General features: G+C 35.0%; 1 long non-coding RNA gene across 1 annotated transcript; it reads left to right on the forward strand.

Moving 5' to 3' along the window:
* The first annotated feature begins 23,108 nt into the window (after positions 1-23,108).
* On the forward strand, positions 23,109-24,520 carry LOC117981084 (uncharacterized). The gene is made up of 3 exons (XR_004672606.2): positions 23,109-23,359; positions 24,012-24,076; positions 24,215-24,520. It is a non-coding gene; the product is annotated as an uncharacterized LOC117981084 (long non-coding RNA).
* The last annotated feature ends 1,819 nt before the right edge of the window (positions 24,521-26,339 follow it).

The raw sequence follows: 26,339 nt of genomic DNA on the forward strand, positions 1-26,339 counted from the left end.
CTCACGACTTCCCCTTAAAGGATTAGAGAACTGTTTTCTGTTAGTGTTGAGTCAAAGAATGAACTGAGGATGAGGGAAAGGCAGAACTAAGGGTTGCAGAATTCAGATTGAAAAATGTTGACTTTTTAAGTCATCATCCTGAGGGGTGTGCTGACCACAGCCTCTCATTATACCAGAGTATATTAATCCTTTATTGCTGATTACTTACCACAAACTTGAGTAAAGACCAACAGTATTGATTCAGAGTGGAGATATGGAGCTGGTTTGTAGCCCTGTCAGAGAGCTCCACGGATGTTAGCATATGAAGTCTAACTTTTTAAGGTGATTTATTTATTCTTATGTGGAATCTTTCATAATACAGAAGTGTAAAAGCAGGGTGATCTCTTCATAGAAATTTAGGGAACATGAAAAATAATTTTAAATGCTCAGTACTAGGACTCAAAAGTACAGGAGTCTAAAACTTTGCGTGTGTCCATTAAATATTTTTTTCTGTTTTAAAATGTGTATTTACATCAATAAAAGCATGCAAGCACACATCCATGTACACATACACTTACATTTCCATTAAACAAGCATCACATAAGAACAAAATATCTTGAAGCAACTTTATTTTCTCTCCCAATCATGCTTTAAGTTTATCCCATAGAAGTTAGTCTTTCCCTTTACCAGGATCAAATTTTTGGTCAGAAATGTAAATTTCTCAACAGTAAACATATTGCTTTGGGAGGCCAAGGTGGGCAGATCACTTGAGGTCAGGAGTTCAAGACCAGCCCTGGTCAACATGACAAAACCCTGTCTCTACTAAAAATACAAAAGTTAGCCTGGTGTGGTGGTGCGCACCTGTAATTCCAGCTACTCTGGAGGCTGAGGCATGAGAATCGTTTGAACCCAGGAGGTGGAGGTTGCAGTGAGCTGAGATTGCACCAGTGCCCAGTGCACTCCAGCCTGGGTGACAGAATGAGACTCTGTCCTAAAAAAAAAAAAAAGAAAGAAAAAAAGAAAAAAAAAATGAAGTAACTTGAAGTCACTACGTGCAAAATTAGTAATTAGTAATTAAATTATCTAGTTCAGGACAGAATGAGGTGGGTGAAAGTTAACATTCCCGGAGGCATCAATTAGATTAAAGGGGACAAATTACTAAAACATGTAATTGAATGCATCAGAGAACTGTAGAAGCAATAAAGACAAGGTTTTCAAAATTTTCACAAAAGACACCTTGCTGGAAAGACAAAACCAGCAGGAGAAGTGTTTTATGCTCACTGTCAGTGTCCCCTTCAAAACAGGTGTCACAATCTGAAGCCATGTGGTCAGGAGACTGGGCCTGGGCTGAGAAAATCTGATGATCAAAACAGATCTCCTTCAGGTTTTAGGCTTAGTGTACAGGTAACTTCCAGGGGAGCAAGAAGGGAGTATTTTATGTTTCTATTACGAAGTAACAAATTACCACAAATTTAGCAGCTTAAAATATATACATCCATAATGTTACAGTTTTTTTTTGTTGTTTTTTTTTTGTTTTTTTTGATATGGAGTCTCACTGTCTCCCAGGCTGGAGTTGAGTGGCGCAATCTCAGCTCACTGCCAGCTCCGCCTCCCGGGTTCTCGCCATTCTCCTGCCTCAGCCTCCCCAGTAGCTGGGACTACAGGCGCCTGCCACCACGCCCGGCTAATTTTTTGTATTTTTAGTGGCGACGGGGTTTGACCATGTTAGCCAGGATGGTCTTGATCTCCTGACCTTGTGATCCTCCCACCTTGGCCTCCCAAAGTGCTGGGATTACAGGCATGAGCCACCGTGCCTGGCCAATGTTACAGTTTTGTGGAACATTTGGCAAGCTGGGAAATAAATTTTTGTTGTTTAAGCCAATAAATTTTTGTTGTTTGTTTCTTTTGTCGAAAGAAACAAAACAAAACCCTGCCAATTTAAAATTCTAATCCAGCAGAAATATTTATTACCATTAAAGGCTTGCATTCAGGAAAACAAAAGTTTAGGCCATTAACTTTTTTTGTTTTTTTTGTTTTTTTTGCCAGTTGGTTTTTCTGCAAGAAATAGTTTATCTTCAGGATGAAGGAAAATAATTCTAGATTAAAAAATGAAACTAAGGGAAGGAATGGAATACATTAGGAAGGGTAAATATATAAGCCCATAATAAACAATATTGGTTGTAAAAAAAAAAGTTTTGTGCAACTCAAAATATATGTAAAAATAAAATGCAAAGCAATTATGTATAAAATACATAGCAGGATAAGCAAAGTGAAAAGGTACATGAATTCTAGCAGGACCAGAGACATTTGTATTAGTCTATGACAAGTCAAGGGCTACCACTAAATCATTGTAATTTTGTAAATATATATGTAGAAAGTTAATTGAAGGGAAAACGCAATAATAACAATATGGAATTAATGCAAAAGATGTAAAGAAATGAATGAAAGGGGAACATAAGGCAGAAGTGCTAAGGAGGACATAATCATTATGACAGAAGACATAAATCAGTGTCTCAGTAATGACATTATGTATGTGAAAGGAAAATAGACCCCAGTCCCCCAAATCACTAAGCCAAGGGAACAATCAAGCTGGGAACTATGTCAGGCGAGCCTGCCTCCCATTTTAGCTACAAAGAAGATACACACCTTCCTCACAATTTACCGACAGGAAATTCCTTGTGGACAAAGGACAGACAGAACTCAAAGTCATCATCTAAGCTGACCTGAGACAAATGCATATCTGATTGCTTCCTCTGCCCTATTGCTTATGCAAAAATGCAGATTCACTGAGCCAGACTAAATTGTATATTCAGTGGGAGGCTGATTAAGGACTCAAAAGAATGCAACCTTTTGTCTATTATCTACTTCTAACCTGGAAGCCCCCACTTCAAGTTATCCTGCCTTACCAGACAGAACCAGTGCATATCCTTCACATATTGATTGATGTCTCATGTCTCCCTAAAATGTATAAAAGCAAACTATACCCCCGACCACCTTGGACACATGTTATCAAGACTTCCTGAGGCTATGTCACTGGTGTGTCCTTAACCTTGGCAAAATAAACTTTCTAAAGTGACTGAGACCTGTCTCAGACATTTTGGGTTAACATGTATAAGTGCTTTGAATGCTAATGTCATTGGATTCCAGTGAAGAAAACAAACCAAAATATAATTCTTGCTTGAAGCAAGCATGAATTATGAGAGAACAAATAGTTTTAAAGAAATGGAGGAAGGTACAAGAAGTGAATATTAAGTAAAAGTAAGGTGAAGAAGCTGGATCAATACAAGACAAAATAAGCATTTAAGTCAAGAAGCACAAGTTGCAAAATCTGAATTCAGAGAAGGGAATGTCTATGGTTGTATCCCTCTTTCCTTTCATATAGGTCTTTTTCTCAAATTCTTCCTCCCCTCCATAACCACAGTTTTGGAGCCTCCACATTCTTCTGTGTTTAGAGTTGTGGAGAGGGAGGAGTGACAGCTCTTCAGGAGAGTTCCCACTTGACTAGGACCATCACGATGATGTATCATTCATTATGCTTTGTAGGTTTACTCTGTCAGCACCTTGATGGGTTATTAAGAAAGTTTCCCATCTCTGCCAATGTCTATTAGTTCCCTTGACAACAGCACATATTTCCTGTGCAATCAAGTGATTGCTTGTGATTTCTCCCACATTCTTAGGTAATCAGTATTCTACTACAAAAGTTCCCTAATTCTTTCAGGTGTCTATCACGTATAGGGTTTAAGAAAACCCTATGCAGACTTTCTTGAAAGTATGGCCTATATCAGGTACAAAGAAAAATATCTTGTATTTTTTACTTCAACAAATAGAGTCCAAAAGATACCTTTATTTTACTATCTTACACCACTTTAGCCTGGCTCTGCCAGCTGTCTATCATGAATTAGAAACCAGTTCACCGTGTACCCAAAGATTTCTAGAAGTTTCCTTATAGCATCATCTTGATTTTAAATAAAGAAGGGGCAGTCTCCACCCTTTGTTTAGAAGAAAAGCAGAATAGCTCACTCTGAAGAAATTATTCTCATTCTTCTTATCCCCACCACTTGCCTTCCCGAGCCTTCAAAATGGTTGAGAGTTTTGGAAGTCATCTAATTGGTTCTTAGAACACAGAAAAGAACTGCACATTAATTTAGTATTTCACACTGGAAGGAGCTTCAGATTAAACTCCCATTTCAATATATAATTAAACATTGATAATTTTTACAAGAATGACTAAAAGTGATTATATAAATTTTTTTATTTTTTATTTTTTAATCCTTTACAATTGTGTTAGGGATTCCCAAGATCACCCTCAGACTTGATGATTCACTAGAAGGACTCACAAGACTCAGAAAAGCTATCATACTAACGGTTACAGTTTATTACACTAAAAGGAAACAATAAAATTGGTAAAGAAAATGTGCAATGGGCAAATCCAGGAGAAGCCAGGCATGAGCTTCTAGCTGTCCTTTCTCAGTGAAGTTGCATGGGAAGTGCTTAATTCTCCCAGCCACAACATATATGAAGCGTTTCAACTAGGGAAACTCAGCTAGGCCTTGGTGTATGGGGTTTTTACTGGAAGTCAGTCACACAGACATGCAACACCCTCCTGACTGACCTCAGCTAATAGATTTCATCCATCACAGCCAGAGCAAAAATAGTTATGCACCATAAATTATACTGTTACCACAGACTATCTGCTCAAACTGTTACTATGTGGTCCAAAGCTTCAAGGCATACAAACATACATTTAGGCAGAATATTACAAGGGCTCATAGCTCATCTTCCAGGAACCATTGAAGGAGACAGGCTTTTTTTTTTTTTTTTTTTTTCCTGGAATGGGCAGGGTTTAAGCAACCCAGAGTTGCTGATTTAACTTCCTGCATAATAAACTTTTCTTGTTCTTTTACTAAGAATTTTTGAATGTACATTAGTGTAGGAAAATAAACTTACCTGAATTTCTTCATGCTGTTGTAAAAAGCCCCATCCGTCTAAGACAGAGAGATGCATAAAATATAAAAATAAAGAATGTTTGTTTTTACTTCTCCTGGAAGCACTTTATTCTCCATGTGACCTGAAAATTCAATTTGTAGACATTCATTTGGTTAATTACTCTGGTCCAAAAGGGCCAAATGATTACCGAACTGGGCCCCTATGTGCCGTGAAGACTATTAAGCTATTTACCCAGATATTTGTTTCAAAAGAGATGAAGCCCTAGAAATTGGAAACATCTCTAGATCATAAAAGCTAAGACACAAGACTATCTAGATCCTAGAAATCTTTTTTATATGTAATAAAAGGATAAAGTAGGGAGGAGATTCTTTCAGGATGAGATGGAGGCAGAAGTCTCCCATTTGTAAGCAGAGAAAAATAATTTTTCCTTGTCCCATGACCATGGAGGGCCCAGCCACTTGCACAGGAAAGATTCCCTTGGCTCTCATCTGTCCCTTCTAAGGTAAGATCTGGGACAAGGTGGGAGAGGCGGTCAACATATTTATTATTTTCTGTAAAGTAATTAAGAAGTCTACTTCCTATGCAGAAATCTTTATGTGTGCATCCAGAATAAAGTTAATAGTGATAAATATTAAAAAGCCAAAAATTAGGTGACATTTCCATGAATTCTGATATGTAAGTGGAAATAAACCACAAGCAGCCATGAAAGTCACATTTGTAACTATACAGGAAGGAGCTTATGAAAGGCAAAGGAAATTATTATGTCATTGAAAGCCAGAGAATACTAAAAATTGACAAGACAATATTTCCTGGAAAATTCTACAGACAAGTGTTGCAAACTAGCTTTCGATGGGGGTACACCTCACAAGCTCTATTACTAACTGAAAGCAAGGGGTAAGTGGTTAGGTCAGAACAAAGAATAAACACTGTGTATAATGCTACAAGAAAACTAGAAGATGGAAAATAGGTACATTTCCAAAACGAAATAAATAAGAATATAAAAATTATCAAATGTGATGTGATAGATATCAAATAATAATGCAGCACACCAACATGTCACATGTATACATATGTAACAAACCTGCATATTGTGCACATGTACCCTAAAACTTAAAGTATAATTTAAAAAATAAATAAAAAATCTAATATACATATCATGGGTAGGGAAAATGGAATAGACAGGGGAAAAATAATATGAAAAGATTAAAATGATGCAAGTTCTTGAGTTTGTCTATGATGTTTTCTATGGGAAGATTAGGAGGGTTGATGGAAAGGGCAAGCAAAAAAGTGTCCTCTTACTCTAAGAAGAAAAACAATCTTCTAAGGTAGGTTTCTCATGTCACAGTAGGGGCTGTGGACTTCTTATCTCTGAATCATCTTAAAAGCTTATTAAAAGTGCAGAGTGGCAGGTCCTGCCCAAGGCCTATTGATTTGGAAGATTTGGGATTGTGGCCTAAGAACCTGCATTTAACAACATGCTTTGGTGTTTTTTTTTTTTTACAGACACTAAATTTAGGAAGTAGCTAGCACTTTAAATGAAAAGTGTCAGAGGAACCATTTCACAAGGGAAGATTGTGCTGCCTTTCAAAAGATTATGTGGTAGGAATCCAGCTATTAATTCAATTGAGGATAACCCTAGGGACTTATTTGAAGTTATTTAAATCCTGCAAAGTAAGGAGTTTGATGTGAGCTGCAGATGAGCCAAGGATTTAATTTATTTTGGACACTATCAGGAGAAAATGGAGTAGCACTAATGGGAAAACCTGTAGTATTTCCTTCAAATACTACAAGCTGAAGTGACAACATGTTCTTTTTCAATAGGAATAAGATAATGGCTAAAAGAATTGTGATCTGCTTAAAAACCAATGGTAATAAACTGATAATATCCGTAAAATGGTATATCACATGGGGCTTTGATTAATAAATACAAATGATGAGTTGTATTGAGGCAGGAAGGGCAGGAACACCTGGAGGGAAGCAGAGACATTCAATCAATACCCCAGAGTCTATCAGTCTAGATTAGGCCTCTGCATATTTTCTTTTCTTGCAACAGCCTCAGGTAATTGACTCCCTATCACTTTATTTCTGTTGCGTTTCCCTGCTACAATCTTAACTTCAGTCCCATAGCTTGCTGTGAAAAGATTCACTGGACTCTAACCCCATCCTGCTCTTCTTAATCTCAACAAACTCAGAGTCTCTGAATTTAGAACACTAGTAACTGTGCAGTGTCCTACCAAATTCCAACAAAAATGACAAATGACTGGAAACTTAGAAAATTATGAAACTACAAAACTACTGACAATTGTTCTTTTTAAATAAAACCAAAATAAAAATGGAATTAAGAGATAAGCCTTTTATAAAATATGTGATTTCTAAATAAAGAAAACTTACAATTCAATAATAAAACTACCCAATTTAAAAATGTGAAAATTATTTGAATAATCATTATTTCAAGGAATATACACAAGTGGCCAATAAGCCCAAGAAATGACATGACACATACATCATCAGTCATCAGGGAACTGCAAATCAAAACCACAATGAGATAATGTTTCACACCTACTAGAATGGCTAGAATCAAAAATTCATATAACAAAGCAATGTTTGTGAAGATGTACAGAAACGAAAACTCTCATATCCTGATGATGAAAAAGTAAAATGGCACAGCTGTTTTGGAAAACTGGCATCAGATGATTAAACACGGAGTTACCATATGACCCAATAATTCTACTCTTAGGTTTGCACTCAAGGGAGAGAAAACATGTTCACATCAAAACATATACCCAAATGTTTATGGCAGGACTATTCATAACAGTTAAAAAATGGAAAAAAAATTCATTGCCCATAAAGCAATGAATAGATTTTTTTTTTTTTATTATACTTTAAGTTTTAGGGTACATGTGCACATTGTGCAGGTTAGTTACATATGTATACATGTGCCATGCTGGTGCGCTGCACCCACCAACTCGTCATCTAGCATTAGGTATATCTCCAAATGCTATCCCTCCCCCCTCCCCCCTCCCCACCACAGTCCCCAGAGTATGATATTCCCCTTCCTGTGTCCATGTGATCTCATTGTTCAATTCCCACCTATGAGTGAGAATATGCGGTGTTTGGTTTTTTGTTCTTGCGATAGTTTACTGAGAATGATGGTTTCCAATTTCATCCATGTCCCTACAAAGGATATGAACTCATCATTTTTTATGGCTGCATAGTATTCCATGGTGTATATGTGCCACATTTTCTTAATCCAGTCTATCATTGTTGGACATTTGGGTTGGTTCCAAGTCTTTGCTATTGTGAATAATGCCGCAATAAACATACGTGTGCATGTGTCTTTATAGCAGCATGATTTATAGTCATTTGGGTATATACCCAGTAATGGGATGGCTGGGTCAAATGGTATTTCTAGTTCTAGATCCCTGAGGAATCGCCACACTGACTTCCACAATGGTTGAACTAGTTTACAGTCCCACCAACAGTGTAAAAGTGTTCCTATTTCTCCACATCCTCTCCAGCACCTGTTGTTTCCTGACTTTTTAATGATTGCCATTCTAACTGGTGTGAGATGATATCTCATAGTGGTTTTGATTTGCATTTCTCTGATGGCCAGTGATGATGAGCATTTTTTCATGTGTTTTTTGGCTGCGTAAATGTCTTCTTTTGAGAAGTGCCTGTTCATGTCCTTCGCCCACTTTTTGATGGGGTTGTTTGCTTTTTTCTTGTAAATTTGTTTGAGTTCACTGTAGATTCTGGATATTAGCCCTTTGTCAGATGAGTAGGTTGCGAAAATTTTCTCCCATTTTGTAGGTTGCCTATTCACTCTGATGGTAGTTTCTTTTGCTGTGCAGAAGCTCTTTAGTTTAATTAGATCCCATTTGTCAATTTTGGCTTTTGTTGCCATTGCTTTTGGTGTTTTGGACATGAAGTCCTTGCCCATGCCTATGTCCTGAATGGTAGTGCCTAGGTTTTCAGAAGGTAGCCAGACTTTGTCCCTTCTCATCTAAAGGGAACTTACTAGACCGGCAGAAAGTATCTTGATAATATCCCTCCAAAATCCTTATTCTTAGCCCTGAGGTCCTGGAGTGGGTTATTAAGTAGAAGCAGTGAGGGGAAGAGGCAGCAACATGGAAGAAAAAAAGCATATCTTCTCACTGGGGAGGAGAAAGCAGCCTATGGGTCATGTAGGTATTGAGATCACATGATCCTGTCTTGTAGTATCCTGAATAGGTGACTTGGCCAAGAGGATGAATGGATTTATGGTAATGCTAGGAAGGCTGTACTTTAAGCATCATATTTCTTGGTCTCATTCCCCAAGCATAGCCTGGAAGAATCAGCACTTCAAAGAATCATGTGTGTCAGAACCTCAGCACCTCAGTGGTAATCAATGTGGGCCAAAGTTAAATGCTTCCATTTTGGGTGGTGTTTTGTTTTGCAAATATTTAGTAAACACTTAGTAAACATCTGCCACATTGGCAGTAGGTGAAGAGGGAGTTCCAGCAAGATTTAAAGCACATTTCCTGAAAATCTAGCATGAGAGCTCAGAATAAGGTTAGTTTGTTATAAATAATATTTTATTGATTGATTGATTGAGATGGTGTCTTACTCTATTGCCCAGGCTGGAGTGCAGTAATGTGATCTTGGCTTACTACAAACTCTGCCTCCCAGGTTCTCCTGCCTCAGCCTCCTGAGGGTCTAGGATTACAGACACACACCACCACGCCCAGCTAAGTTTTGTATTTTTAGTAGGGATGGTGTTTTGCCATCTTGGCCAGGCTGGTCTTAAACTCCTGACCTCAAGTGATCCGTCTGCCTCAGCATCCCAAAGTGCTGGGATTGCAGGTGTGAGTTATCACGGCTGGCTAAGAAAATTTTAAAATGTAACGTTTTTTTAACCTACCAACATCATACGTATTCCAAGAACAGCATTCCTGACATTACATTAAAAAATGATCAACATAATAAAACATAGCAGTTTTTCCTCAAAAATTCACATTATATTCATGTAATAGACAACAATATTTGTGATACAATATATTTTCTATGTTGTATCACAGCATACTTTCATGAACCTGCATTTACTGTAACAGTTAGCCAGGGTTCCATTGCTAAAAGGGACTCACAGGAATCCAAAGCAATGCTGACAAATGGATGCCTCATTGAAGAAAAAAGAATAAAATATAGTGAAAGCATTAAAGTAAGCATATGTACCAGAGCTCTGGCTGCCTCACAGCAAGGGGTACTGAGAGGCCAGTGCCAACTCAAAATGTCCTCTCTACAGGGATAGATATATTGGATGTATGTGCTCTCTCTCTCTCTCTCTCTCTCTCTGTATTTATCTATCTCATTCTTTCAAGGTACATGGGGAACCCTGAAACCAAGGAACCCAAGACGAAATCTTGAACAGGGTTTTTTATACCCTGCTGGTCATGTAAATATATTCTTGCGATGTCAGGATCTTCAGTGTAGTGTCCTCCAGAGGTCTCACTGAGACCAAGAGCAAATCATCAGTCTCTCTGTTACCAATAAGGAAGGATGATGAATTGGGGCAAAATGACTTCAAACTGCTAGATCTATGGTTACAAAGCAGCGCTTTTAATGTGATATTGTACATTTTATGTTCAACTAGGGCCAGTGCTCTGCAGCCACTTCAGAATACCAATTTAGGCCAATTCCAAGCCTGCTAGAATTAACACTCACAGCACAGAAATATATTAAGAAAGTGTTTCCAAAGCCTTCTGGAGAGATGCAGTTTTTGAGATTTGTATGGCCTTTGCTTTGAGAGAGAAACTCTACAAACTCATCCAACTAAGCCCTAATAGGCATAGCGAGACTAGATTAGACTTACATGATTCAGTCTAATAGCTCAAGGTCAATTTTAGTTGACTTCTTAGAGAATCACTTTCCCAATCTTACCGTCAAGTAAAATTATCAGCCCCTGTTGAATTTGTTTCTGAAACATTCTCAAATATGCTTAGATTTTACATTATCAACCAACACCAACACTAAGACCACCATCTGAACCACCCACATCCCCAGTGTTGGAATATTCTGCACTTTCTCTCAGAAAATGTTCTATGTTTCCAAAGTCTAGAAGGTGCTTTGAAGTTTGGTCTGAAACATTTCCTTTTTATTCTTTTCAAACATTTTTCATGAACAGTCCTAAAAGTTTCTACATCTGCCCTTCTAAAAGATTCTTTTCTCCCAAGGCAATAAAAGTTTCTTTTTACTCTTGAGTGTCTTATTGCAGCATATTTTCTAGTTGGTTTTAATATCTGGTTATATATGTGGCAGATATGGTGGTTTTCATTTTAATAGTACATAAAATTCAGGAGTACAAAATTAATTTAAATCATGCATCTCCAATTCCTGTACTTAATGGGAAACTTAATGTCTTGAATTTCTGATAAATTTTATATAATCTAGTAATTTTGGAATTACTTCTAGAGTTTGTTTAAGTGACTTCAATATATTTAGAATGAAAAGAGATACATAGAAATAGGTGCATTGCTTCTTAATACCCTCCAATCAGTGAGGCATATTTATATTTCAGAGCAAGAGGTAAAGGTAGGTGAGTCACATTGTTAAACTTATTGGTACCTTTATGGTCTCAGATAGGAAGATGTTATTCTAAATTTACTAATATATGTCTGGGTCTTTGCCTTCAGTAATAGGTATAAAGTCATTAATGGATTATTTTCTATTTAACTGCCACATTAGGTGAAGCAAAAGTGATCTGGGACAATATGTGGGGGAGTTATATTCCACTATTTTTTACATTTTATCTTCAACATCTATCACGAAGACAGTAATAACCACAATAAGCATACCATTTATTAAGCACATATTAAGTGTCAGGTTGTGTGACATCTTTATACTGATTCTATCTAATCCTCATAACAGGGATGTAAATATCATTATTTCTATTTTATAACAGAGGAAAAAATAATAAGAAGATGGCTTAAGGGCCATGTAAAGATAATATCTAAATTCGAATTTTAATCCACATCCCAGAGATTTAAGAGGCTATATTTACTTATTATTAGGTGCTGCTTGTCTTCATCTCTTCTTCAAAGTAGTTTCCACAGCTAGAATTTTGCTTTTATTTGTACAATGTTTTGATTAAACGATGTAGTTTGTTGGATGTACCTCCTCATTCCTGTCTTCTGCACATCCCCCATTCCACAAACATAAGACAGCGTTATATGTGGCATGATGATAACTGAAAATTTATGATTTATTCCATTACTCTACGTGTCTGCAAGAAATAGGTATTCTTCGATCTCATTTTAAAGAAGGTAATTAAGCCTTTGCATTTCCTCTGGGCTTTGCTAAAGGAAAGTAGTGTACAGGACCTCCGAAAAGAAAATTCTTAGTCCAATCTTTTATTGCTTTAATTAAAACAACAAAACAAAACTAAACACCTAGGCTGGAGGTGTGAATGTAGGAATAGAAGTGTTTTGAGAGTTCCCACAGTGACTGAGAAGGGGTTGAGATTTTGAAGGCCTTTCATTCTATTGGGAGATCATGCTCCCCAGTAACTCCTGTCAGGTAGAGGACAGACCCTTGGAAGGGGGTGACTATGAGGTGCTGCCCCCTTGGTAGCTGCACTTGGGTGTTTCCGTTCTCATTCCTGAGCAAACAATTGATTGTAAGCCAGGCACAAAGGCGGCAGAGTGGCCATCTTCAAGGGCCCCTAGGTCAGTGAGCATACCACCAGGAAGCTGTATAAGAGAGAAATAAATCTTCATACTGCAGTATTAAATGGATTTTAGAGAGCAAATAATTTCTCTTACCTTATCCTAAAGTACATAACTGAAAAGAAATTATTTATCTCTTTACCCAGAAAGTGGATACATGGAGAAGGGTTAGCATGGATCAGAAAATAAAAAGGAATGTATTTATCATTTTGCACCCTGGTATATTTATTGCACAAGATTCTCTCTAACCCACACACACAATCTTCTGAGGTAATGTTGCAGAAAATAGGTAAGAGGAGAGTGAAGTCGGGCTTTTGCATAGTCAGCTTCCCTTTGGCCTCTGTGGAAAGGGAAGTGCTCATGTCCAGGTAATGACCAGTAGCCAGTATGGAGTGGGTGTCTGCAGAGCACAATCACAGACAAGGTGCACCTCTGAGCAGGTCCTCCAGGGATGGTTGAAAATAGACCTAATTTCCACATTTATTCTAGAAGACAGAATATTAACTCATCAAAGTGTGTGTGGATAGGAGAGGCTGGTGGATGGGATAGGGATTTACTTGACAGATACATCTTAGCCTCTGTTACTTTGAATATTTGATTAACCACACCTTTTTTTTTCTTTTTTTTTTTTATGTTTCTAGGTAACTGTTTATATAGTCATGGCCAGGCTGTCTTTATAATACAGAATCTCTCTGACTTCCACTGTACAGCTGAAACAGGCATAAGCTTAGGTGTCAGAGGTGGTTATATAGATGAATGAAAACAAAAGTATCCAATAATTTTTCTATATTTTTTGACTCTGGAAAGTGTATGTGTGAATATTAAAGCATTAATGATAGACATCTGAATATATTGTGTAGCTCATTTTGTTGTTCCATTACCCCACTACTTAATGCATTAAAATCATGTGATACTTAATTCATTTAATAATAAAAAAGGACCAGATTAAAATTTTTGAAATGAATATGTGTAATTTAATTTTGGCATTCAGAAGTCACTTTGATATTTTTAAAGCTCTGCCAACTTTTTAATTTTCTATTTCCAAATCCGTATACTAAAGTAATTTTAAAGCTGGGAGGAACTATATACATCATTTTGTCCGATCTATCCATTTTATATTTGGGGAAATAGAAATATAAAACAACAAATAGTGATAACATCTTCAGCCAAATTTTAAACTATTTTCATTGTGATCTATTCTCTTTTCTTCATCTCTTTTAATTAAAAGCATATGAAACATTGTTGTAAAGAATGCTATAGTCAGAAGTGTATTAAATCATGTAAGTGTTAATTAGAACTAGAAGGAGGACAATAGTTCAACATCTAATTTTTTTATATGATCAGTAATTTTCTTGCTGAACTCAACAGAGTTGCCTCTTGTGATGGAAAGGAAGTGAAAGAACAGAATGGGCCTGTGCAGAAAGCTTCTGGCCTCCACATCCATTCTGTAAAAATAAACATGGGAAGCTGTGTTTTCACATTCTTTGTGTATAGGTTTCCACTGACCATTTGGGTTCAAGATACAGTGCCAGTGCACAAACCAATTTACAGAATTCTAATGACTGGTCATTTATATGCACTTCCAACACTGAAGTAAACTTTAATATTGCCTGTCACTTATTTAAAAGCTCATTCACCTTAGATTTGTAGTCCTCGAGATTCTTACTTCATTCTGCATTTCATAATATATTATCTGTCTTAGTCTTCTTGTGATCTTTACACTTAGAAAGAGTTCACATTTTTTAATACACCAAAATGTCTTCATATGTAGGCCTAAAATTCCCTGATCTTCTTTTATAATTTTCCTTTTCATACAGTCCTGAGAACTAATTTATAATGTATTTTTGATACCTTTGCTTTGACATAATCAAGACTGTCTGATACATCTAGGTTAAACTGCTTGCCATTTCCCAAGCAAGCCATTCATTTCTCTGCGTCCTTGCTTTGTTGCACTTTTCTTTTACCCCATAATTATTTTCCACTTGTCTAGTTAATACACTCAAAAAGTCACTGCGAGTCACCTCCTGTACCATTATTTTCAGTACTTTCAGCAAAGATATTTCTCTCCTGTGCACTTACAGACATTGTACTCAACCTCACTATTGTGAGGGATAATTGTCCCATAGCACAAGGTCTTGTCCAAAGGCACTTACGAGACCTCTTCAACTGTAAATCTTTCAATATTTTGTTTCTATGGCAAACTCAAAGATTGAATGTAGCTCTGTTTCTTCTACCCCATAATTCTTTATTTTTATTGCTCTTAATTTTCTGTGTTGGTAATTTTGAACTTAACTGAAATTTAAGTTAAACACATGAAGTGCTAACTTTGTCATACCCCTGGTGGTAATGTTCTGCATGTTCTCATAGACATGTGTTAATGTCCTCATCCCCATGTTCTGTGTATCCTATTTTTATCATTTTAGACATTTCATCATATTTCTCTTTTCTTTTTTTATTTTTCCTATTAAATCTGGGGTTCAATCATGTTCTCTGTATTCTCCATGTCTAAAAGTTATTTCTCTTCAGTGTAATAATATTATTAGTCTTTCAACTCTGAGTATTTGCCTTCTAAATGTAGAATATTCAAATTTAAAACAATTTCACTTACATTAGCATGGCTCAAGTTTTTCATGATGAATATGTATATTTAGTTCTGACTAAATCCATCCTATAATTTTCTAGGGTTACCGACAAGAGCTGCAAAAATAGGATTGCACATGCTGTTGTTGGAAAATATTCACAACTATTATTTACTAAATTAGCCTCTTCACAAGCTTTATGTATTTTTCTGTTCACATCCTTTATATAAATTAATGACTGGAATTTATATGATCCTCAATATTTTATAATAAAATTTCAAAAGCTTTATCTTACTGAAAATATACAATACCTTTTTCAAGTAAGTAGGATGAATCGTATCATCTCCATTTTCAAGTTGACAAAATAAAATTCATAGAAGTCAAATAACCTCAGTTACTATTATTATTGCTTTACTCTGAAAAATTTCCTTGGATTTCATTACCTCTTTGCATGTGTTTGTCTTGTAAAATGAATGTCTCATATTTAATCACCAATAATTTATTTGATATGCTGCCCAGTGTTAATAACAAAATGTATTTTGTTGAAATTTTCCCCAAAATTAATTATATATTATTAGCACATTTAAAATGTGTATCCCTGTAATCCTTCTGCCATTTCTACTGTGGTGCTTATTATGTTTCTATGTTAGGGTGGTCCCAATCAGCACAGCATCTGTGCCATGCTCTTTCACCATTTTGGGCTTCCTTAATCCTGTGAGGGAGAATTAATCACTACATTCTGTATTAGTTTCCGCCATAACAAAATACTATAGGCTGGGTGGCTTAAACAATATAAATTTATTTTCTCATAGTTCCAGAGGCCAGGAAGTCCAAGATCAGGGTGTTTCATTCTGAGGCCTCTTTTTTTGGTTTAGAGTCAGCTGCCAGTTTGCTGTGTGCTCACATGATCTCTTCTTTGTGTGTGTGGAGAGAGAGAGAAAGAGAGAGAGAGAGACTATCTTCCTCTTATTATAAGCCCCCAATTCTACCAGATTAAGGCCTTAACTTTATGACCTCCTTTAACCCTAATTAATTCCTTATAGGCCCTATCTCCAATTACAGACATGTCAGGTCACTGCTTCTACACAGGAATTTTTTGACGGGGGGACACAAACATTCTATCCATAACACATCTCCATACGAATTCTTCACACCTCATACCTGGCATGGCCTATCTCTGACATCTAATTGTATCTAATAGCTTTGATCAAATTGTATCAAATATCTTTCTCTTTTCCCTACTATGGAAGAACAGAATTTCTTTCTATTTACCTATCTTTTTGTTCTCTTGACACACAGATATACCTTCACAAAACGATGTTTGCTATTTTTTCCCATTTTTATAGCCAGATCTGCATAATTCTCCTTTATTCGGTGTTTAATGCTGTTAGTGTTCTCAAGCACCCAAGGTACTCCTTTAAAATGTTAGGAATTATTCATTATAAAGAGCACATCAGCAGGCCAACAGACGAAGGGGTCTTTTCTTTAGCAGCTCCAGAATGCTGTAATATTTACTCTAGGATCGCTAATTCTTAATTTGTTTATTCCCACACCCCTCAAGTCCCCCGCCACACATACATACAGGCCAACCCTTATTCTTTTTCCTTTCCTTGTATGCCTTTTTTGTTTTTTGGCAGATATTGGTTTTAAATTATTCAATTGTACTTAATATATTTTGATACCATTTGAACAGAGATGTCTACCTTTTAGTGCCACTGGTCACAGATATAATTTTGGATGATATTTCTATTTTCTTAATCTTTATTCAACTTTCTAACCATGTTATTTATTTATATAAACGACTCTCATTTTAAATATCATCTCTCTTACATCATATTTGCTTCTTCAGTCTATAGTCTGTTTTCTTAATCTGAGGTGGACACCAAACATAAATAACCTTCAGATATGTTGCCATGTTCATGATTCTGAAATAAGTTTATCATTATAATCATCATTTTAAGATGCAGAAACTTCATGAGAAATTATGTAAAATATTTAGATTTACATAGTTATTAAATGGCAGAGCCATAAATGCAGCTCACTACTCTCTACAGATGAAGAAAATAAAGGATGGAAAAGAGAAATATCTTATTTAACAGACTAATCCTTTTTTGAAACTATATACCAGAATAGATACATTCCAGATACCATATTCTGGGCCATATAGCAATTCTAAAAACAACAACAAATCATAGGACACAAATTGTGCTCTTTAATCATAGTGACATTAAATTAAAAGTATATGACAAAAGAGAAAAATACCTATTAGATAGTTATAGAAATAACAAGTTTTGTGTATATGGATGTATTTGAGAATATATAGATATATTTCTTAGCTCTGTCCAAGGGTCCCAGAAGCAAAGACAATCCAATACAATGAACACACCTACTGCTCAGATCTTGGCATTTAAATGTCAGTCTCCGATAAGAAGAATCATGGCCTTTTGGAGAAATGCTTTCTTCAGGTCTGACATAGTGAAAACATAAGAATCTTATCCAGATAGAGATGAAGTAGTAAAACAATATAATTAATTTGAACTTGTCAAAAGGACACAGGAATTAATTATAAAGAAGTTACGAATGGCCAAGCTTTCAAAATTTGAGCAACAAATTGAGTAATGATAGAAAGGGCATATATCCCTTAGAATAAAGTAAGTATTTATGAATATATTTTGATACAAATAAGTGCAGACAGACAAACATAAAATAGGGAGAAGAAACATCTCTTAGATAGAATTACAGTTTTAAAATGTAGAATAAATAATGGAAATATAAAACATAATGGTAACAACTGTTGTGGATGCTAATCAATGATGGAAGCTAAAATCAGTGGATGAAAATATAATGGGAAATAAGATATTTACATAGTCACAAGGAATCATCCCAAGAGATTATTACAAAGGGTAAAATGATAACTATGCATAGGAAAAAATCTAACTGGCATTGCTTTAACCAAGTGATCAAAGTTAGTACCACCAGTAATGAGATAAATTGACATAATTTATCTGTTGATAAGATGAACTGAGAATGTTAAAGTATCACTTCTGTTTTATACTTGCCAAAATGCATAGCCACAGTTTAAACATGAGTAAAAATTTTTAAAAATTCAAATTCAGGGCTTTTCTAAAAAAAATAACTGGAGTGTACCCTTTGGAAGTGTCTAGGTCATGAAAGAAAAAGAGCCACAGGTGTGAGGAAATTAATTAGGCACGACAACTAAATGCAACGTGGAACCTTGTATTGAATCATGGAAAAGAAATAGGATATTAATGGGAAAATGATGAAGTTCAAATACTATCTGTAAGTTCATTAACAATATTTTATCAATGTTAGTGTCTTAGTTTTAACAATTGTACTATAAGTATGTAAGATGATAGCATTATGGGAATCTGGTTGAAAGGTATAGCAGGAATGTTTTTATTATTTTGCAACTTTCTAATTTTAAAATTATTTCAGAGTAAAAAATTACAAATTATAAATAAATTGTTCTAAATTAATACAGAGCTATACCATACACATAAGTTAGGAGACTGAATTTTTATGATGTCTGTTCTCATCATGCTGATATGTTGTTTCAATAAAATAAAAAACATAGCCCAAAGTTTTTTTAAAAAGATGAGCTGATGCTGAAATTTTTATGAAAATGTAAAGACTGTAGAATAGAAAAATATAGCTTGAATTTTTTAAAAATTATGTTATTTTATTTCAAGATTTTATTAGTGATTATTTGATTATATGCAATAGCTAAAACTCATCTAACAATTAAGATATTTTTGTTTTATTGCATTTAAAATATAGCTCAATAAACTCTTAAAAGAAGATACATGAACATCAAAAACATGCAGAGATCAAAAGAAAAGTGAATAATTGGAATTTAGCAATGAGTAATTTCACAAACTATTGCAATATATCTTGAAGGAAATATGCAATATATCTTGAAGGGGAAAAATATCATGAAGCAAGAGAAAGAAGAGCTAACCACAAATATGAAGGACATTAAAGAAATAAGAAAATTTCTTATAGTTTCATTCTAATCATCTTTAAATGAACAAACAATGTAATGTCAATTACAAACAGTAAATTAACAAAATTTACTTCAAAAAATAGATAACTAAAGCAGAGCATCAGCCAAATTAAAAATGTAGGAGAAGAAAAAAATTCAAAAGTTGTTTGGTATCGTTGTGGATTTTAATAAAGAAATAGTAGAACTTTATTTACAGTGTGGGCAGCTGATCACACACTCCAAGAAGTGAGAAAAAGAAATATGTAGCCAAAGACAGGAAAATAACTTCTTTTCCTAAAAATTCTTTGAGACCTCTATGTCAACACAATGGTGAGAGACTCAAATTTGAGGATTCTATTTTTTTTTTTTTTTTTTTTTGAGACGGAGTCTCACTCTTTCGCCCAGGCCAGAGGATTCTAAATCAAATATTTGGAGAACTAAATCTCCATTTATGACAACCACTTTTAAAGCAAGAAGTAAAAAGAAGAGTAAATCATGGCAACCTCTTCTTAGTCTGTTTTCGTTGAAAGTGAAAGCAGAAGCAGGACAGTAAGAAGAGTCTATTTTTGACAAATTACTGCTGCTTGGTCTCTGAAAAAGGAGCACAAGTACTGTAAAGGCATTCAGAACTGTTCTCTTAGAGTTAGGAGAAGACTTGGAAGCTGTATCAGAGACAGTTGAGTCTCATGTTTATGCTCAGTTAGATTGAAGAGAAAACTCCTTTAATTTGCTTGACATTTTGCTGTTGGAAAATGCATAGCACTTGGGTTAAGACCCCTGTGCCTGAGTATCTAACACTCAGCGGGGACATATTAGGCAATTGGTAAACACATACCTTGTGCCTTGTGCTAGCTATCTCTTGGGACCTCAATTATAAAGTGAAGTGCACATTTATATAAAAGTTTTGTTTGTTTTTGTTTTTGGAACCAAAAGCTGTTAAGGGACTTGTAATGGTTTACATACACGTACACATCTATGCATTTGTCATTTAATAATCTTTGAAGTCATTGATAACAAAAGGCTAAAGACATACTAGCAATTAGTGAGTAGGCTGCAGTAGGTGGTCTTTTCCAGCAACTAAATTTCCTTTGGCACTGTCCCTACTCATCCCCCACACTGCTGATGAGTTCAATAGACCCAGGTTCTGCTCACTCAACATATATTCTCAGCAGGGCAGCAACCTTTCAGACCTGTGTTGTCTTCTTAACAACCCTCCTGATGATGCTTCAAAATTGTCCTTTTCTTCCTTAATTGTCTTATTTTCATCAAGATGTATAGATAAGTAGCATTCATATGAGTTGGTAAATAATATATTTTTCTATTAATTCTCCTTAGGATGAATATGGTAAATATTGCCTACTTTATTCTTCTAAGTACATTTAAAATGCTATTCTTCATAATTCAAATGTATCAAGTGTAAGAGAGAGGCTGGTTGTCTCCGTTGTTCAAAACAGTGTTCAGGGTATTTGCATATCAATTAGACTACTATGTATATCTAAGGTACAGTTTTTAGCTTTGCAATTTTATAAACGTTTTCCCTCTTCCACTTCAAAGTATTTTGATCTTGAGAAATAGACAAATCTTTTTACTAGAATGTGACTTTACACATTTATTATGAAACTGGGTCTGGTAAGAGAATAGATTTACAATTGTCATTTACACTGGGCCTTCAATTTTCATGATTAAATCTACTCAAACACCATAATACAGATCAGAAAACTTTCTGGTGAGCATACATTTAAGAAAGCAGACTTTCTAATTCTATTATTTTTTCTAATAATAGAGCTGTGTAAGTATTTGGATAGACAGAGTCCACTACCAAAAATAACTAAAATGTTGGATTAAACAGTTACTAAATACTACATGACAAATGCTATGGCTTAAATGTATCTCTCAAAGTTTATGCATTGGAAATTTAATCCACAGTGTGACAGCACTGAGAAGTTGGACCTTTAAGGATGATTAGGTGACGAGGGTTCTGCTCTCACGAATGGATTAATGCCATTACTGCAGAAGTGGTTTAGTTATCTGGAGGGCAGATTCCTCCTGAAGGATGAGTTCAATCCCTTCCCTCTTTCTTTCTCTCTCACCACGTGATGGCTTCTATCATCCTATGATGTAGCAAGAAAGCCTTTACCAGATTCAGCCCCACGATCTTGGATTTCTTTGCCTCCAGAACCATGAGCCAAATAAATTTCTACAGATTATAAATTACCCAGCCTGTGACATTCTGTTATAGCAGCGCAGAATGAACTAAGACTACAAGATAACATGAAAGTAATTAATATCCCACTAAAATAATGACATTGTTGACACACTAGTTAGTGAGTACACAAGGAAATTTGAGGGCTGAGATCATGCAGCTTATAAGTGAAAAAAGCTAAAGCTTGTTACAAATTTGAGAACAATCCTAAAAATGTACACTACTTTACTAATAACAGGTTGAGAGGCTTAAAGGGAAAATATTTAAAATGATAAATAATATCAAAAAAGTTTAAGAATTTTTGCTTAGGAAACACTAAATCACCTTTCTTTCCTCTCTAAAGAAAATGGTATTAAAATTATGAATATGAAGGGACTATTAAAGACTATACAGCTAAAGTGTAAAAAAATTACAAATTATAAAAGCATGTTAGAAAAGTAATTAATAAAAGTATCTTATTTTCCAAATTGTGTGATGTTGATTAGCTTTAAAAATTTCATTAGTAATTTTCTCATTCTTAATAAGTATTCACTTTTTGAATTAATTTTCTTTTTGTAATTTTGTGTTATTTCCCTTAAAAAGAGCCCCAAATTATACAAGATTTAGGCCCCACAAAGCCTACAATTCCCCCTGGTAAAGCATTAAGAGGAAGTTAGAGATGCAAAGCCACTCACTGTAATGCTTACAGGACTTATAATATTATCTCATAAAAATATGTGCTTGAAACTGTCATTAATATATTATTCAAATGTACCACAGAGACCATGTTTATACCAAATAAAATGTTATTCATTATAAACTTTAATTACTCAAAATTATCATAGGACATGTAACATGATTTTTTAAATCTCTCTTTCTCTCCCTTTTCTCGGTGTATCTGAAGCTCCAAATAGTACTTTATTATTCCACAAAGATATATTAGACAACCAAAGGAAAACTTGCTAAGGAAGTTGCCAAGAACAATTCAATTCTTAGCTGACTACCTAAGTTCTGCTAGGAGTTCTTCCAGGAGTCGCCAAGATGGCAGTGGCTATTCAAGAGACCTCCATAAAGAGAGTTTGTGGTGTGCATAGAGTTCCCTCACCATAGTGAGGAGAGGTGGTGGAACCTCACGTCCATTTCAGTGAAAATGCTTCATATTTCTTCTGGAATGTAGACAGTGCAAGGTGTGTGTTCAACCCTTAACTCACAAATTTAAAACATAATTATTTACCTGAGAAAGTCTGAATCAGCTGAAGGAAAGGCTGGTTCAATAAATGAAAGTTGCTCAAAGAATATGTTTCTTATAGATCAGATGTTAGAGTCCTTTGTAATAAAGCTTAAACTGAAAAGGGATAGAGGATCCTAAGCAAGCTGCCAGAGGAGATGAATTCGCCCATTTTAAGAGAGTTAGAGATGGAAAATTCTCTGTGACAGGAGGGTCTATGAAACACCCATCTTCAGTAGATTTTGAGTGTTAGTCTTGGTAGTAAGTGATACGGTCTTAGAAATGGACTTCCCAGTAGCCATGGGAATAAAGAAATATTAATGTAATAGAGGACAAATGGCAGCATTCCATTGTCACAGGCAAGGTGGATGCAATCACCACAATAGGTGACAAGTTTGTAGAATGGCAGCCAGGGTTGCCTGTTCTGCTGAGAGATAAGGAGAATATTTAAAAGAACGCACAGTGTTCCAAAGCACAACACGGATGTACAGCCAATAAAGATACTGTTTCATTTATACAAACAAATGAAATTAAGAATGAATGATCAGAAAATGGAAGACAGTGTTCTAATGAAAAGTGATAATCTCCTATCAGTTTCCAGCCTCAAACCAGTTATCATACTTGGAACTCATTGACTAAAGGAGAGACCAGATTCCAAGAAGAAAGGGCACTGCAACTGTGGGAACTGTCTGCAGTAATGATTACCTAGTTTTTTTGCAAAGGGAGTCTATGACTACTCAGGTAACTGTACACTAGGGAAGTGGGAAATCCAGGGATTTTTTATTTTTATTTTTTTGCCCTGATGGGCAGAGGGTCAATGTTTTAATTGATAGAAAGGGATCCAAAGTATCATCATGGCTCATAGCTGAGTTTCTCTACAAAATTTTCTCTGTGTTGAGAGGACCTGCAGGGACAGATCATATTGAATAGCTGGTCCTTCTGAAGAATGTCGAGATGCAAACATCTACCCTACTTTACTCAAGTTTGGCCAACTCTAAAGGGCCATCTTAGTTTCAGGGCTTCCTGTGGGATCAACTGAGGCCTCTGTCGTTACTGCATCACAGCTCAGCCTCTCCATCTGCCTAATCCTGCTCCCTTTACTTCCTTGAAAGTGTTTCTGGAGCATTCCCCAATAAATTTCCTACATGCAAATTTCTGTCGGGGAACGTTTTACCTGGCAGTCTTACCTATGCACCACCCAAGCACCATCCAATGAGAGGGTATATCAGCTTCAAACACTGACCAAGCCCAGAGAGTTCCAATAGCTGCTTTTTATTCACCTCATCTGTATTCCACTTCTGTGAATCTAGAATTAGGAAACTGGGGGAGTAGATGATCCAAGTGGAAAAATAGAAAATAAAATATAACTATTGATTCTCTTATTTTACTCCAGATACAATCAGTCTAAAGCAGACCAGAGTTGGGAGACGGAGACACTTTAACTTTAAATATGCATGGGTAGGTTCACTCTGAACACTTAAATTTAAATTCTTTTCTTATAATTAATTGTTGTGTTACAATTTTATTGATATATCCCTGAAATGCTTTTATATGACACTTAAAACATTTGTCCTGTTTTGGTTATTTGTCCTACAGTTTTGCAAATACATCTGAGTTTAAAAGGAAGGAAACCATCCATCAGTCTGGTTTTGAAGCTGCTCTTGCAATATTATGATATAATTTATCCATAATTATATTAATTGTTCCACATTAACTCAGTATTGAACTTCTAAAAGTAATATCAAGTGTGTGTTTTGTGGATTTTAAACAATTGTAACATGTCAAGACAGTAAAATTAATTTCTGAAGTATTAAAAATATACCCATATCTACTGGTTCAAAGTGAATTTTAAATATGTAAAATACTGCAATGGTTTTCTCAAATAAATTAATGATTTCACATTACATGTATAAGGTACTAATTCTATAAATTTTATAAATGTATCTGCACATCTACTTTTATTTTTCTAAATGTATTATACATATGGTGTCACTTTATAATAAAGTTCTCAATTAGCTATTATGCAATACTTACTCGAGGAAGAAAAGTCACTTAGTACTTTCACATGTGTTTTTGACCTGCAAAGTGGATGGATGAAGCTAAATGCCTTTAAGGTTCTTTAGTGAGTCAATGGTTGAGTCAAAAGATCCCTTCATTTAGTTGTTAATCAACCAATTAAAGACAACTTTACTTAGATAAACTTGATTTTATCTGCATGATTTCAAATAATATAATTTGCCTTATCCTTCACTTTTCAAAAGAATATAGGAGACATTGCAGATATTCATTACTAATATTTCAGTCTTCCATGGACTGCTTTGTTATTGCATAGACCGTGTATCCCAGTTGTATTTCTTATTCTTTTCTTAGGTAGTGGACAAACTTGAAACAAAGAAAAGTGCAAAAAACATTTTACACTAAGGATTCCCTACAGTTAGTAACAAAACCAATCATTGCACCACTTTATTGGAGGAAAAATTTCCAAGCCATGAAATGCAACACCTTCGTATAGATTTAAATTTTCTTGCCAGAGTGTTGAACACCTCAGTATTGGTAATAGGAATAAAAAAGACTTTCGATAGATCAACATTACATTAAAAAACAAAGTAATATAAGCCTGCCTAGCAAGCAGAGTGACAGTTTATGTTCTAAAATATGTCACCCTTATATTTGAGTCTAATGTAATTTTTCCCCTACCAGTAGGATATCATAAAACTGATGATTTTAAAAGTATGTTACATAAATCTAATTTCACATTTCTTTACTTCTTTTTCCTTTAGTTCTTATTCTTTCAAACTAGCAGGAGATCTTATAACTCCTTACTGATGTTATAACTGCATAACACATTTTATAAATTACTTCGTAAAATTGCTTGTACAGTCAGTCTTTGCCCTTGGTGTACATACAACTCCCTAGATATTATGTACATTAGTGTCAACAAGTGAAGACAACCATAGAATTAAATGACAGGCTCTAAAGTTAAAACTGTTCTAAACAAAACTGCCTTACCTAACAGAAATTCATGCTTAAGTAAATTTGAAATTATTAATTTCCAATGACTTTTTTCTTATGTTTTAATTGACTTTATATTTTCATCACTTTTATAAGAATTCCTCAGTATCATCATATTTTTCAAATGGGAAAAATATAGATAGTGTCACACAGAGAACACATTGATTTGTATGTGATTACTTTGAGGTCTTTATAAGTAGGGTCAAGCAATAGCACGCTACTACACAGTCAACCACAAATCTTCTCTAGTCAGTTTCTCAGCAATGAAATTGTGACAAGAAGAATCATTATCTAGCCATACAGTGAAGGATTTGTTTATATTAAATTTAATTATTTACTATAAAGAATATTCTCACTTTCAATATAAATCAAAAGGATAGTTGAGAGGTTTACTTTGTAGAAATCCATATAAAATAGAATACAATTAAATAAGGAATCACATAAATCAATGCTAAAAAAGTAAGTTCAAGTGAGAGGTATGATGAACATTAAGTTGCAAAAATCTTAGTGCTTAATTATATTTAGCTACACCCCTTCTTAAACACAATAGCAAAGCGAATTTAACACATACTTCACCAAACTTTTATTACTGATTTTGAGTCTGTTATGCTATTTTCACTAGAGTAGCTTGTTGTATTCATTTGTTAGTGCTGCCATAACAAATACCACAGATTGGGTGGTGTAAAAATACAAAAATTAATTCTCCCAC

This window comes from Pan paniscus, chromosome 6 (genome assembly GCF_029289425.2).
Source record: "Pan paniscus chromosome 6, NHGRI_mPanPan1-v2.0_pri, whole genome shotgun sequence".
NCBI lineage: Eukaryota > Metazoa > Chordata > Mammalia > Primates > Hominidae > Pan > Pan paniscus.